Genomic DNA, 15,136 nt, shown 5'->3' on the forward strand with positions numbered 1-15,136 from the left:
ATCAATTTTGGCTTCTTTTGCACAGTTTCATGCTGAAGGCTGCCAAAAATAACAATGCAGAAAGGGAATCTTTGCCGGGCGGGCAGGAGTGGGGGTGAGGAGAGAGGGAAAAGGATGCTTTCTCCTTGGATTAGACAAAAATGGAAGAGTTAATTAAATTATGGCGGGCTCTCCTGCCGGTTTAGACAAAGCCTCGACATCTGGGGAAGGGGGAAATGTCTCTCTGTGGCCTCTTGGATATCGTCTTCCATAAAGAATTTTGAAATGCCCTGAATTTGAAAGGCGATAACAGGGTAACTTGGAAGTCTGTCATTCATGGGGTTGCTGTAAGTCAAAGTCGAATTGATAGCCGTTAACAACAATAACAACAACAACAAGCAATCCAACTGTTTCTGTAAATAGCAAGGATGGACTGGGTGGTTTGCTTCTGTGCCGACTGTATCTATTCAGCCTGGAACAGCGCATATAAACAGATTATCATAAATATGCCGCATACCTCTGGTGCTCTGGCCACAGGGACACATGGCTTAGTTATATCCCATTTGGATTACTCCGAAGGACTTTGTGTGAGGTGGCCTATTAAGGCTGGGAGTTCATGCTCATACCAGGAGATGGGGTTTCCAGGCCAAAACCTGAGACCTCGGGATAGCTCCTGGTGATATCATGAAGTATTATCCACTGGCTCACAGCTTGTTATTCAATCAGAGATAAGGGTACATCCAGACTGATTGAAAAGCCCCAGCTTTTGTGCGTCTTCATTCCAAACTCATACTGAGTTAAATTAAAATGACTTAGGGAGCTAGTATAAAAGTCTAGGCTCATACTAGGAAAGGACAGAAAATATTCTGGGATAAAACTTTGTTCTTGATTGTGCATATTTGTAATTGTGTTAACGCGTGAAGAGTGCTGCCTGTTTCACACTTAGGACATATTCAGTAGGGTTGTACAATCCGGGTAAACCTTGACCCGTTTCGTGTCCTGGCTTTCAGTGGAGACACCGATCTGTTTTTTGGGAGCCTCATGAAATCATGATGGCAGATATCTGTTTTTGTTCTCAGGTGCTGAAAGAACCATTTTCTATCAGCCCATTATGGGGGGGGGGGGGGGGGGTGGATTCCCAGGCTCCTCTTCCCATCATAGACATTTAAACTGTTTCTAGTCTAGAGGAGTGGCGCTCGGCTGCAGGCAGGCGTGCATGCTTTCTGGGCCTGCATGCCACACACACTCTACAAGGCAAGGAGGCAACAAGTAAGTTCTATTTCTTACTCTAGAAGAGGCGCTGGGCTGCAGGCAGGCGAATACGCTTTCTGGGCCTGCATGCCACAGACTCACTCTACAAGGCAAGGAGGCAAGTTCTGTTTCTTACTCTAGAAGAGGCGCTTGGCTGCAGGCAGGCGTGCGTGCTTTCTGGGCCTGCATGCCACACACGCACTCTCCAAGAAAAGGAGGCAACAAGTAAGTTCTATTTCTTACTCTAGAGGAGGCGCTGGGCTGCAGGCAGGCAAATACGCTTTCTGGGCCTGCATGCCACACACACACTCTACAAGGCAAGGAGGAAAGTTCTGTTTCTTACTCTAGAGGATTGGCGTTCGGCTGCAGGCAGGCGTGCATGCTTTCTGGGCCTGCATGCCACACACACACTCTCCAAGGCAAGGAGGCACATTACTCTAGAGGAGGTGGTCAGCTGCAGGCTGCTCATGAAAAGCAGGAGAGGAGCCGGGATCAGATCCCACTTGCTTTTGTGTCAAGCTGATTTTCATACCAGGAGGGGGCTTCCTGTTACATGCTCCAGACGTACTGAAGGTATCAAATTAAACGGAAGAAATGGGAGGAAATGGATTCTATGTGCAACCTTAATATCCAGTATTTTTAAAGGACAGTCCCCCCTCCCTAATATATCACATGTGAAAACCAGAACATGTGTGGTCAAGCGATATCAGAATGTGATCAAGTTGGCAAAATTATTAATGAGGAAGAACATCTAAGCCCTAAATACAAACAAAGAATGGGCCCAATACTTTGTGCCAGTTGAATACAATTCAACTGTCATCACTAGATTGCTGGAAGAGATGGAAGTGTGGTTGAAAATGTTACCAGAAGGAAAGGGGGGGTCATGCTTCCCAAAGAGCCTTTCCAAATTTGCATATATTCGAATGCTCATTTGCTAACGTTAATTCAAGGGCTGTCGCCCTCCCCGTGGGGGAGAGGTGGCAACCTTCAACCTCTTTCAATCTGGAGCAAAACGGTCGCAGCCAAATGCTTGAGGCGAGGACATACATCAGTGTCTCCGTAATATCCATAGATAGATAGATACCCTATAAAGCATCGCCTATGAAGAAGGAGGCATTTAATAGGCAGCCCACTGTGCTTTCAAAGGGCACTTAATTCCTCATTCTTAAGCACTGCGCTGTTCTCGTCTCCCGTCCCAGCACAAAACTCACGCATAGAGATAGATAGCCTACGCAAAAGAGAGTTATCAGAAATATTAAGCCAGGACTTTGTCATTTCTGGGCGGGAGGGAAGCGGAAGAAATATGTATGTACGTGTATGTGTGTGTGTGTATATAGATATATATCTCTTTTAAAATATATATCTGCAAAGCTGTCAGGTTGATGAGCAATGCCCTCTCAGGTCTTGGGCCACATCCGGCATCTTTAGTGCCCACAGTAGTAAAAAGCGAAGAAGAACTATTAAAAAATACCATCGAAGAAAAGGGTAATGATGAGATTTAACTGCTCCGCATCGCACACCTGGGGTCTGGTCTTGGGAAGCGGAGGAGGGGTGCAGGTGTTCCATCTCTTTATGGCCTTGTCCTTGGCGGTACGGTTAAGGTCCTTCCGACAAAAGCGGTAATCTATGGTGGTCACCGGGAACAGCTCTGTGGGCCTTGCCCTCCCCGATCCTCTGGGGAAGGCAGATGAAAAGCCTTGCCGGGCTCCTGAGAAGCGGCAGCAGAGTTTCTTGCACAAACAGCAGGCTGTCTCGCATACAGAGGAAGGTGAATTTCATTTTTGATTGTTTTGGATGAGAATCGGCACATTTTTCTTGATAATCAGGTGCCACCTGAACTTGGAAACTAAGCGGTCCCGGTCAGGGTTGGCTTGTCCTACCTTCCTCTTGGCACGTTTTTCCCTTTCGCCCTCCATTCGTGCCTCTTCAAATTCCACAGCACTGCTGGTCACAGCTGACCTCCAGCTAGAGCGCTCAAGGGCTAGGGCTCCCCAGTTCTCGATGTCTGCCACAGTTTTTAAGTTTAGCTTTAAGCCCATTTTTCAATCTCTTTTCCTGTCCACCAACGTTTTTGAGTTGAGAGTACAGTAACTGGGTTGTGAGATGGTGATGGGGCATTCAGACAATGTGGCCAGTCCAGCAGAGTTGATGGCATAGGAGCATCGCTTAGTTGATAGTGGTCTTTACTTCTTCCAGCACACTGAGATTTGTCCACCTGTCTTCTCGAGAGATTTGCAGGATTTTTCGGAGGCAACACTGATGGAATCGTTCCAGGACTTGAGTGTGACGTCTGTAGACAGTCCACATTTCACGGGAATATAACAGAGTTGGGAGGACAATAGCTTTATAAGCAAGCACCTTGGTATCCCTACGGATGTCCCAATCCTCAAACACTCTCAACCACATTTGAATTGACAGGTGACTTGAAGGCACACAACTAATAAACACAACACAAGACTACAAAAATGAGCAAAAAGGATTCAGCTTCTCTCTTTCGCAGATACAAAAGATGAAACTGAACTGCGTCCCAAAGGGACAGAAGGTTGTTAATAATCATCAATTGTCTTCAAACTTGTTTTGAAAACACTTGAGCCCGTAACAGAACATGTGAAACCGAACCAGGTGCACTTACGGCCTTTGTAACAGTCACTTTCCCCAGTGTGCCAAAGACCCCAGTTGCACCAAAGGGGACCAAGATGCAAAACCAATGGTTCCATTCCCTGGAGGATATCAGAATGGCCCCAAAGGAAGGGAAATGAATTGCTGGCCACAGATCGAGAAATTGGCAGCCCAGCTCTGTCTCCTCCCGCCATGGCCATATGAGCGGTGCCTTGGGGTCTTTTGTGGCTGAGTGGTGCCATTGACATGCAAATTATTTTTATGACAATTAGCTCCACTCATGGATGGAGAGAGATGGAAAGGAGAGAGGGGGGAATAATTCAAGAGTGGGACAATTCCATCCCCCTAAATTATGCCACCTCCCTCCTTGGTCATGAAGACAAATGTCATAGCTGATATCAGCCACGGTGCCCCCTTCCACAACCTATTCATCCCCAGTGATGTGTAGGATGCTAATGACATTTGGATTCAAATGACAAATTTTCCAGGGAGGGGGAGCTGGAGGTGTTAAGAGGCTACCGAAACAACTGTTATGGTTTTGGTTTCTTACAGAGGTTTGTCGGGTTTGCATTTCCCCACCAGAGTGACAAAGATGCTTTTACTATATGGCCATCCCAAATACTTGGGTCAGACCAAGATCTGTTACTCTTTGTTATTATGGGCCTTCAAGTCAAACCCAAATATTTACAAAATCTGGGTGTGTCTAACCAAACATCTCTTAACCCTTTCTTATTATTGGTTTTCAAGTTAACTTGGAAAACGTGCAGAACCTTGGGAAGTCAGACAAAGAAGCCATTGCCTGTGACTCTTGCCACACCCTGCACTCTCCACAGATATATATTTTTTCCTTTCCTAGTTTATCCATACCTCACAACCTCTGAGGATGCCTGCCATAGATGTGGGCAAAACGTCAGGAGAGAATACTTTTGGAACATGGGCACACATCCCAAAAGACATACAACAACCCTGTGATCCCGGCCATGAAAGCCTTCGACAACACATTACCTGTTGGTTATCATAAACCTTCAAGTCAAATCCATCCCCAAATTTTCTTGGCAAATTTTTTCATAGGACATTTCCCATTAGTGTACTTCCTCCTGAGATTGAGAAGGGGTGTTTCCATGCATGAGGAGTTCCCTCAAAAGGGCTCTGACAAACTATAACTCCCAACACATAGATGGGGGTTGGACTAGATTTCCCTTGCAGTGCCTTCCATATTCAGATGATATGATTCTATGATCAAGCAAACATACACAAAGCACTAAAAGTCTTCTCCTAGAAATTTCTTATGCCTCTATCGCCTGCTTTGTATACTTTTCCTTGTATGCCCATGCATCTTCCTCTTCAATAGACTCTCATTTTAAGAGAAAATGGAGCCAGGACTTCATGACGAGTGCCCAGACTAGTTTTGGCAACTCCAGTGTTCTGGTCGGCTAGCTGAGTTTTCATACTGGCCAGAAAGAAACAGAGTTAGCGTATCTCTAACCTGCAGCAAAAGTTAGGAGGGGGCCTTGGCTCCGCGTTCCTCCCCTCACTAATGTCCCCCACGGTGTGGGGAGCGGGTGCAAGGAGGATGGAGAGGCGGTGTCTCTTTAGCGCCAACATGGTAACGAAGGCCGTAGCCTATTAATTGCACTGACAGTGATAAAGGAAGACTCCGAAACAGCTATTTGTCTTCGTGTAACCTCGTGCATCATCCCAAGATAAATGAAAACTCATTTTCTGCTTTGATTCAGTCTAATTTTTCAGCTTCCCTGCTCGCTCAAGGCATCGTACGAGAACCAGCTTTGCTCCGGCCTTATAAAATTGAAGGGCTCGGGGTTCAAAGGTCACCCAGGGGGCAAGTTGGCCTCTCCGCAGTGTCCCAAGGGAAGGGGCAGAGAAGTAGGCGAGCCGTCGTCTATTTCACATTTATCATTAAATTCCCGTTGGAAAGTTTTAGCCAAAGGAGATGGTCAGTGGGACAAAAGCAATCGTGTCTTCTTGTCCCCATGCTATCTTTGTGGAGAGGAAGGCTAAACAGCTTGGGAAATCATGCTAGCCGGTAACTCCTTTGCCAGCCCACTCTAGTTTGTAATCCAAACATTCAACAAGACGTTCAGGGTGCCCGATGAAGTCTGCAAAACAGGTTCAGCACCTTGGACATCTCTAGTAAAGCTTCCCACAAGGCCCAGAGCAAACTCACTGCCTTCCTCACACCGAATTCATTGGAATGATGAAAACTCAGAGGAATCAGGCCTGGATTTCAGCAAAGAAGATTGTGAAATTATCACCGGATCAGGATTCTTGACTTCAACTTCTGTCTTTTCCACTTGGCTCTGGTTCAGGGCCAGATTTTCCATGGTGCCATCTGGACAATGGCTCCAAGGCCCTGTACTGAAAGGAAAGCTGCTGTTTGCTTTGTCCTTATCCCCAGTTATTTCTCAAACCTTCTGTTTTATCTCCAAAGGATTTTGTGTTACTTGGTAACTTGATACAACATGTACTTCTATGGACAAATAAATGGATCCCAGATACCCTAAAGGTACCAGATTCTGTCTGATCAGCCCTGGTTAGTAGTTAGATGCCAACAAACACTAGGCTATATTTCAGAAGAGACTAGCAAAAGCAACCAATATCCCTTGTCTCAGAAAACCTGATGAAATCCATAGTATTATCATAAGTCATTTGCACAAATGATCAGCCACTGCCAGAAGGGACAGAGAGTTTCATCTATGCTGACAATCGTGCCATCACCGCTCAAGCAAGGAGCTTTGAAATAATTGAACAGAAGCTCTCCGAAGCTTTAGGTGCCCTTACTGCCTATTATGGGGAAAACCAGCTGATTCCTAACCCATCTAAAACGCAGACTTGTGCTTTTCATCTTAAGAAAAGACAAGCATCTCGAGTTCTGAGGATTAACTAAGAAGGCATCCCACGGGGCATTGCAGCACAACAAAATACCCGGGAGTTACTCTGGACCATGCTCTGACTTACAAGAAGCACTGCTTGACTATCAAGCAAAATGTGGGTGCTAGAAATAATATCATACGAAAGTGGGCTGGAGCAATCTGGGGATCACAACCAGATATAGTGCTACTCTACTGCTGAGTATGCGTGCCCAATATGATATACATCTCACCATGTTAAAACAGTGGACGTGGCTCTTAATGAGACATGCCACATCATCACAGAATGTCTACACCCTACACAACTGGAGAAATTATACTTTTTAGCCGGTATTGCACCACCTGATATCCGTCAAGAAGTAGCAGTCAGCAATGAAAAGACCAAATATTGACATTTCCGGTCCACCTTCTGTTCGGATATCAGCTAGCATGCCAACAACTTAAATCAAGAATCAGCTTCCTAAGATCTGGAGATACTCACAGGAACACCTCAGCAAGTGAGAGTCCAAAAGAGGATGGATAAAATCCGGAACCTCAATCAGTGACTGAGACCAGATGAGAAGGCTGGGTGACCTGGAAGGCTGAACAGACTGCGCTCTGGCACCGTGAGATGCAGAGACAATCTTAGGAAATGGGGCCACAAAGTGGAGTCCATGACATGGGAGTGTGGAGAAGGGCAAACCACACACCACTTACTACAATACAGCCTGAGCCCTGCCACATGCATAATGGAAGTCCTTCTTACAGCGACACCAGAGGCACTCCAAGTGACCAGCTTCTGGTCAAAGGAAATCTAGTATAATGCCAAGTTTTTAACTTTGTTTGTGGTTTTTTATACATTATAGCTGTATTCTCAATTTGCTTCTGGCACGATAAATAAATATCGTAAGTCAAGAGGCAACTTGAAGGCGCTGAGAAAGAGTGATGAAACCTGAACTTTCCCTAAAAGTCCAGATGACCAAACTGAGACTGTTGTACTCTGAACATGCCATGAGAAGACAGGAATCACTAAAAAAGACAATGATATTTGGGGGGGGGGGGGGGGGGGTTAGAAGGCAATAAGAAGCAAGGGAAACCATATTACAGTCAGAGGACTCCATCAAGAAAGCTACAGTTGACTTGAGTTTACAAGACTTGATGACAGAGTAACTTCAAAGACATTCATAGTATTAGCATAAATCGAAGTTAACTTAATGGCTACAAACAACATCAAGCTATTATATAACTTATCAGGGTCTTCTTTACTGTAGTCCCAGAGCTAGGAATGTAGAGTTCTATGAGTTCTATAAGAAATGCATTCTTTGTTTTCTCCCTCTGCCTCTTCCACACACCTTTTCTTTCAGAAACTAGTAGTGAAATAACTTTTCTTTCTGCCTGGAAATTCTCTGGCCTGACCCACCACTGCCCTACTAATTTTTATTAATGTTAGCATTTGATGCAGCTTGAATTAGATTCATTGCATAATTTTGCATTATCTTACACACTCGGCCTTGCAAACACATGTAGGTAGGCAGTGTACAAACACAGTTAATTAATATTAATATGCCTTAAAAGCAACGCCGCCGCCCCCTGCACTCCCCCACCAGCCTTGTCTTTGGTTGCATCTGGCCGGCATCCCCTTTGCACCAGGCCCCGGCTAATCCTAAACCAGCTTCCCCTTCTTTGCGCAGCCCAACTGGAAAGCCCTGTCTGACATCAGTTCACAGATGAGCCTGTCCTAGCCCGATAGGAATCTGCTAATCATCACAGCAACGCATCGGGCTGCTTACTGGAGATATGGACTTAACATATTTAAATTGGCAGGCCTGGCTTCTTTAATATGGGCAGCGAGTTATGCTAAACAAACAAAGGATCTGAGCTCTGAGATGAGGCAAAAAAAGGGGGGAGTTAGTGGGGAGAGATTTTGCCACATGAACAATGATGGTGAAACGGGGAGAGGGCTTACTGTGTTCCCCTGCTTCTTCCACCCTTCATTGTTCAGCCCTTGGTGTTCCCACAGCTTAGAGATAACACTTTACTAAAGACGGGTTCCTTGGAAGAATAACTGTCCAAATGAGGACAGTTGGGGGGGGATGCAACCCAGTTGCCCAATTCCCATTGTTCATCCTGATTAGAGTTAAATCAATAGCTTTTGCTTACCTGACTTTGATTCCATGGATCTACGCTTGTTGGGACTTCTGTAGGTGTTGAGGCCAATAATACGGAAGGTCACTCCATTTGTCACTCCTCCGACTGTCTTGATTTGACAGGGATGGTCCCAATTAAACCTCTGATGTCCCTCTTGAGTCTCTTTTAAGAGAGAAAATGCAGCATTATAGTGATAACAATCATCATCGTCATCATCATTAATATTAATATTCAGCTGCTTTTAAAATGTCCCAGATTCATTCTATTCATGTCAAAGTACAGGCAGTGCCCGAATTATGAACAAGATAGGTTCTGTAGGTGTGTTTTTAAGTTGTAAGTTGGAACAGGTACATTGTTAAGTGTAACTCCAGCCATATATATATATATATGAGCCCCGGTGGCAAAGTGTTAAAGCACTGAGCTGCTGAACTTGCAGACTGAAAGGTCCCAGGTTCAAATCCCGGGAGCTGAGTGAGCGCCCGCTGTCAGCTCCAGCTTCTGCCAACCTAGCAGTTCGAAAACATGCAAATATGAGTAGATCAATAGATACCGCTCCGGCGGAAAGGTAACGGCACTCCATGCAGTCATGCCAGCCACATGACCTTGGAGGTGTCTATGGACAACGCCGGCTCTTCGGCTTAGAAATGGAGATGAGCACCAACCTCCAGAGATGACTGGACTTAACGTCAGGGGAAACTTTTACCTTTTTTATATATATATATATATATATATATATATATATATATATATATATATAACATAGGGAAGAGTTAACACCCCTGTGGTGTTTGTTTTGCTGTCTGTGCCTCTTTTCAGAAGATTTCACCTCACTTTCTGTCCTGTGAACATTGGACTTTGAAATATATGGCTTGTTGTGGAAACAAGGATTGCGGATAAAGCTTCAGGGATTGTCTTTTGGAAAATGGAAATCTCCATAACCATTTGGAGATTTTATGATCTTTGGAAAGGCATGACCTTGTTAGAAGTCATAGCCTTTTGAAAAATAATGCCATAACCTTTTGGGGAAATGGCACTCATGCAAGGCAATCAGGTTTCTCAGCTGTTAAACTGATGTACCTAGATATCTCTTTGAACTGTTAGGGGCAAAGATATGCCAATGCACAAAAAAACATACACACACACACATATATAGATAGCAGAGTTTCAGAAGCGTTCTTTCAGTTGCCCAAAAACATCTACTCTCCCTTAAAACATCTTGATTTAAATTATGTTCTCAAGAGAAAAAAATAAGCAGACTTCTTTAAAAGTAACATAGTTGGTTTACTCACAAAATTCATGTATTCAGCATATAGGTACTTTGAATATCAATCCAGTTACAGATAGGATTTGAAGTAGTTTCTCTGTGTAGGTAACATAAGGCATCTTTCTTAAAATCAACAGTCCATAGTCTAAAGCATCTCTCTATTCTGAGAGTCCAATAGTGTCTCTGTTACTACATTAAAAGGCTAATGGCTTCTCTACAGGATTCTCTTCCTACTGACTTCTGAAAGCATACATCTGTTTCTACTGACTTCTATAAGCATACTGTTTCTAAAATAGAGAGTGAGTCCTGAACAATCCCAAATCTGATCACATGGTCTGCATCCCCACCCACAACATAGAAGAAAAACTGCATACTAATACACACATATTAAGGCTTTTGCACAAGGTCTGATAGATGATTGGCATATATATTCGGTGTTGCGCTGTGTTAAATCTTTTATATATTGTATTTTACTATGTTATTTAACTATTTTAACTGTTTTATTCTTATTTTATTGTATTATGATGTACTGGTAGTGATCCTGCCAGTTGTATAAGCTGCCCTGAGTCCCCTCGGGGAGAAGGGTGGGGTAGAAATATCGGAAATAAATAAATAAATAAATAAATAAATACAGTAAGCAATCTGAATTATATATATAACAAATAACTAGTGGAGGCTTGAAGATGGTTGCTGTTTCCAACACTGTCTGTAGTTCATGCTCAGTTAACTCACTAGGTGAAAAGACAAAAGAAACATGCTCTTCCCTATAGACTCGAGCAAAAGTAAACTGCTGCAGCCTCTCCTACCTTGTCCGTGCATCCTCTTTATTAACCTTTATTCTCTTGATATATATTGACCACATGTGCCTCTGTTTTCATCTGAAATGTGTGGGTTTTTAATTTCTTCTGTTGATAAACTGAACTATTGCAGAGTGAAGGATGAGGACCTGCAATCATAGTGCATGGGCTACTCAACAATTACAGTTTTGGCATTGAATAAACAAAACAAGGAAAACCTCTAGTTTTTTTTTTAAATCACTTAAGCAGTGAAGCACACAGGAGCCCTCTGGGAAGAAGTTGGATTATAAATATCTAGAATTCACATCTGCCTTTCTCAGCGTGGGCTTTCTGAGGGAACGACAGATAGGTTTTGTTTTTAAAATGAGCTTCATGGAAAGGCTTTGTGATAGGAAAGAATCATTTCTCTCAATATGGTAATGCTAGACGTTGGCTGCGTTTTCCCGCCCACCCCAACTCCGTCAACACACCCATCAACCCTTGGATATTTCCTCATAAAACATGTCCTTTTAAATGTAGGGGCTGATAGTCAAGATTTTGGAAGATACTCCAAGAGCAAGTGCAGGAACTGGACCAGAGGACAGAGAAATCTCTAAAAATGCAGCAAAAAACAATTGTGCTCTTGCCTTTCACCTTACTGCTCCCCCTTTGTAAAATATACTGCATTGGTATATATGCTACTTCATTAAATAATGCAAAATGACTGAATTAAAAACCTCTAACTAGGATACAGGATAGCAAGTGTTCTTAATGAGTAAGAATACACTTGGTAGAAGAAGCTGCAGTGGTTTCTTTGGCCTGAGTTTATTGGAAATAATAATAATAATAATAATAATAATAATAATAATAATAATAATAATAATCTTTATTTATACCCCGCCACCATCTCCCCAACTGCCCAGGACACAATTCTGCTTGTTCCTGCCCTCCTCGCTTTGGATCACAGGCTAATTTTACTATTTGAACTCAGATTGCTGCAAATGAAGCAAGTCAGAAAGAAAGAGGAAGAGAGAGAGAAACCAGGACATTTTAAAAGCAGCTGAAAGTGGGATGGCAGCAGATTAATAAGGGAGCCCCTGCTGCCAAGTCAGTACAGCTGGAGAAGGCAGCATTTTTAATAGGTTTGTTTTTATTATTTGAACTTTTGTATCAAATACATCCCAGGAGAAAGGAAGGTTACAAAATTAACAAATAAATAAACAGTACAGTACATATGTACTATCAGAAAGACCAACCTAAACTATATATGGAGAAGCTGGTCATAAGATACATAGCCTCCAAAGAGACAACAAGGCCACGTCAACTATTCATGAAATAAAAGTAAGTGTAGTATATTGGTGTATCTATTTTATAATGCTGTGTTTTGATATATGTATTTTGTTTTACCGTGTTTCCCCGAAAATAAGACAGTGTCTTATATTAATTTTTGCTCCCAAAGATGTGCTAGGTCTTATTTTCAAGGGATGTCTTATTTTTCCATGGAGAAGAATTCACATTTATTGTTGAATTAAAAAATGAACATTTATTATATACTGTACAGTAGTTGTCATCACAAACCAGCATAACCAAACAAACTGTGAATCCTATCAAGAATTTCTTGTTACTACCATTATTTACATGTACAACTGGTACGTACATTTACCAATCCTGTATGCTCTGGTGTTCTGTTTGGCAGACGCTGGGCATGCTTCCAAACAAAAACTTTGCTAGGTCTTACTTTTGGGGGAGGCCTTATATTTAGCAATTCAGCAAAACCTCTACTAGGTCTTATTTTTCGGGGATGTCTTATTTTCGGGGAAACAGGGTATGGATTTTATGTTGATGTGTTTTGACTTCGTTGTACCCTGTGTTGTACAAAAAAGGGGCAAAAAATTATATCAATACTTATTATTATTATTATTATTATTATTATTATTATTATTATTATTATTATTATTACCTTGCTTGTCTTCCAGAATTAAGACTGGAAGTATGGTACTACTACAACTACTATTTATTTATTAGATTTATATCCTGCCTTTCTCACCCCAAAGGGGACTCAGGGTGGCTCACAATATAAGGCACATTTCAATGCCACATATACATACATAAAATAAAACCAACCATATAAATTAAAACATATCAATCTTAAAGCAAGTTAATTAAAACCTTTGCAATCCCAAGACCTATTCCATGAGCCATTCAAGTCGTCAATTGCACTATTACATAATTACTTATTACACTTTGATGGAGGTACGTTTGAGTGTGCGCATTTGTAGTATTGTTGCTGTGTTTATGTATTTTAATTGTTTTGTAACCCGCCGCAAGCCACGAGGAAAGCTGGGTAAGAAATACAATTATTATTATTATTATATTTATTTATATCCTGCTTTATCTCTCCATACAGAGACTCCAAGTGGCTCACAATAAAAAAAATTACAATTTAAAATATACAAATATACAATAATAGAACAGTATATCATGATATATTCTATATTATCAGTAGCATTAATATATTTGTCTATATATTATACAAATATTATATGATATATACATTATATATATATTATATATACAGTAGAGTCTCGCTTATCCAACATAAATGGGCCGGCAGAACGTTGGATAAGTGAATATGTTGGATAATAAGGAGAGATTACGGAAAAGCCTATTAAACATCAAATTAGGTTATGATTTTACAAATTAAGCACCAAAACATCATGTTAGACAACAAATTTGATAGAAAAAGTAGTTCAATACACAGTAATGCTATGTAGTAATTACTGTATTTACGAATTTAGCACCAAAATATCACGATATATTGAAAACATTGACCACCAAAATGCGTTGGATAATCCAGAATGTTGGATAAGCAAGTGTTGGATAAGTGAGACTCTACTGTAATATAATATATATTATTATATTTAATATATTGGTATCATTATATTATAATATAATAAAATGTATTATATTGTAGGCGCCCCCGTGGCGCAGTGGATTAAACTGCAGAGCTGCTAAACTTCTGACCGAAAGGTTGGCAGTTTGAATCCAGGGAGTGGGGTGAGCTCCTGCTGTTAGCCCCAGCTTCTACCAACCTAGCAGTTCGAAAACATGCAAATGTGAGTAGATCAATAAGTACCGCTCTGTATATTTGTATATCATTACATATTATTATATATTATCAGTAGTATTATATTTAATATATTAGTATATATAATATTTATATATAATATATAATATATAATATAATAAAATATATTGTATTATATGTATGCTATAGTATGTATTTTACATAGGAATATGTTTTAACTGTGCTGTACTCAAGCTATGAAAAGAGGTGGGTAACAAGACAACATAATAATAATAATAATAATAATAATAATAATAATAATAATAATAATAATAATAATATAATGTCTATTCCCTATCTTCACACAGATGAGGCATAAAAACAGAGAGAAGACCAAGAAAGGGAACTTTATGAGAGGGACAGAAGCAAGGCAGAAACATTTACCTTTTTATTCCTCCTTTGTCCAAACTTGAGGAAATAAAGCAGCCTTGATTCTTCTTTCTCTTTTTTTTTCTTTTTGGCCCAATTTCTTTCCCTTCAGTGAGGTAAGGGAGCCATTTTGGGCGCCTCAGATTAAAAAAAGAGACAGCGGCGGCCATTTTGACTAAGGGATTTCCCGCCTAAGGCTCTGTGCAGAGAGGGTGCTGCCTCAGCTATTTTGGATCCAATTGAAGCCAATGGGTGGCGGCCATCTTAAGTAAGGGATTCTGGGGCTAAGGTTTTCTGGAGCCAGTGGGTGGCGGCCATCTTAAGTAAGGGATTCTGGGGCTAAGGTCTTCTGGAGCCAATAGGTGGCGGCCATCTTAAATAAGGGATTCTGGGCCTAAGATTTTCTTCAGAGGCTCTGGGGCGGCCATTTTGAATTCAAAATGTCTCCTCAGAGAGCCTGAGAGGGTAAATTTCTCTCTCTTTCACCTTCGGTGCCCCAAAATGGCTCCTTTACTGTCCTTCTGCTAAGAAACTAGTGCAAAAGAATATATATTAGAAAGGATAAGTAAGGATAAGAAGTTTTATGCATTTTGCACAAATAAAGGGACTTTGTTTTGATTCTCTAAGGCATTGCTATCCACACAATCTGGGATATGGGAGCTGTGCTTAAAGACACGCGATATATATCATATATCGTGACAGAGAATGCTTATACAGTAGAGTCTCACTTATCCAA

General features: G+C 41.5%; 1 long non-coding RNA gene across 1 annotated transcript in view; it reads right to left on the reverse strand.

Moving 5' to 3' along the window:
• LOC134293051 (uncharacterized) overlaps nucleotides 1-14,596 on the reverse strand; it is a 295,247-nt gene extending 280,651 nt beyond the window's left edge. Inside the window, exons 1-2 of the long non-coding RNA XR_010000110.1 lie at nucleotides 14,416-14,596; nucleotides 8,877-9,026 (exon numbers count right to left, since the gene is read on the reverse strand). This is a non-coding gene — a long non-coding RNA (uncharacterized LOC134293051). The remainder of the gene's footprint in view (nucleotides 1-8,876; nucleotides 9,027-14,415) is intronic.
• Between the last annotated feature and the right edge of the window lie 540 nt (nucleotides 14,597-15,136).

The sequence above is a fragment of the Anolis carolinensis genome, unplaced genomic scaffold, assembly GCF_035594765.1.
Source record: "Anolis carolinensis isolate JA03-04 unplaced genomic scaffold, rAnoCar3.1.pri scaffold_7, whole genome shotgun sequence".
Lineage (NCBI taxonomy): Eukaryota > Metazoa > Chordata > Lepidosauria > Squamata > Dactyloidae > Anolis > Anolis carolinensis.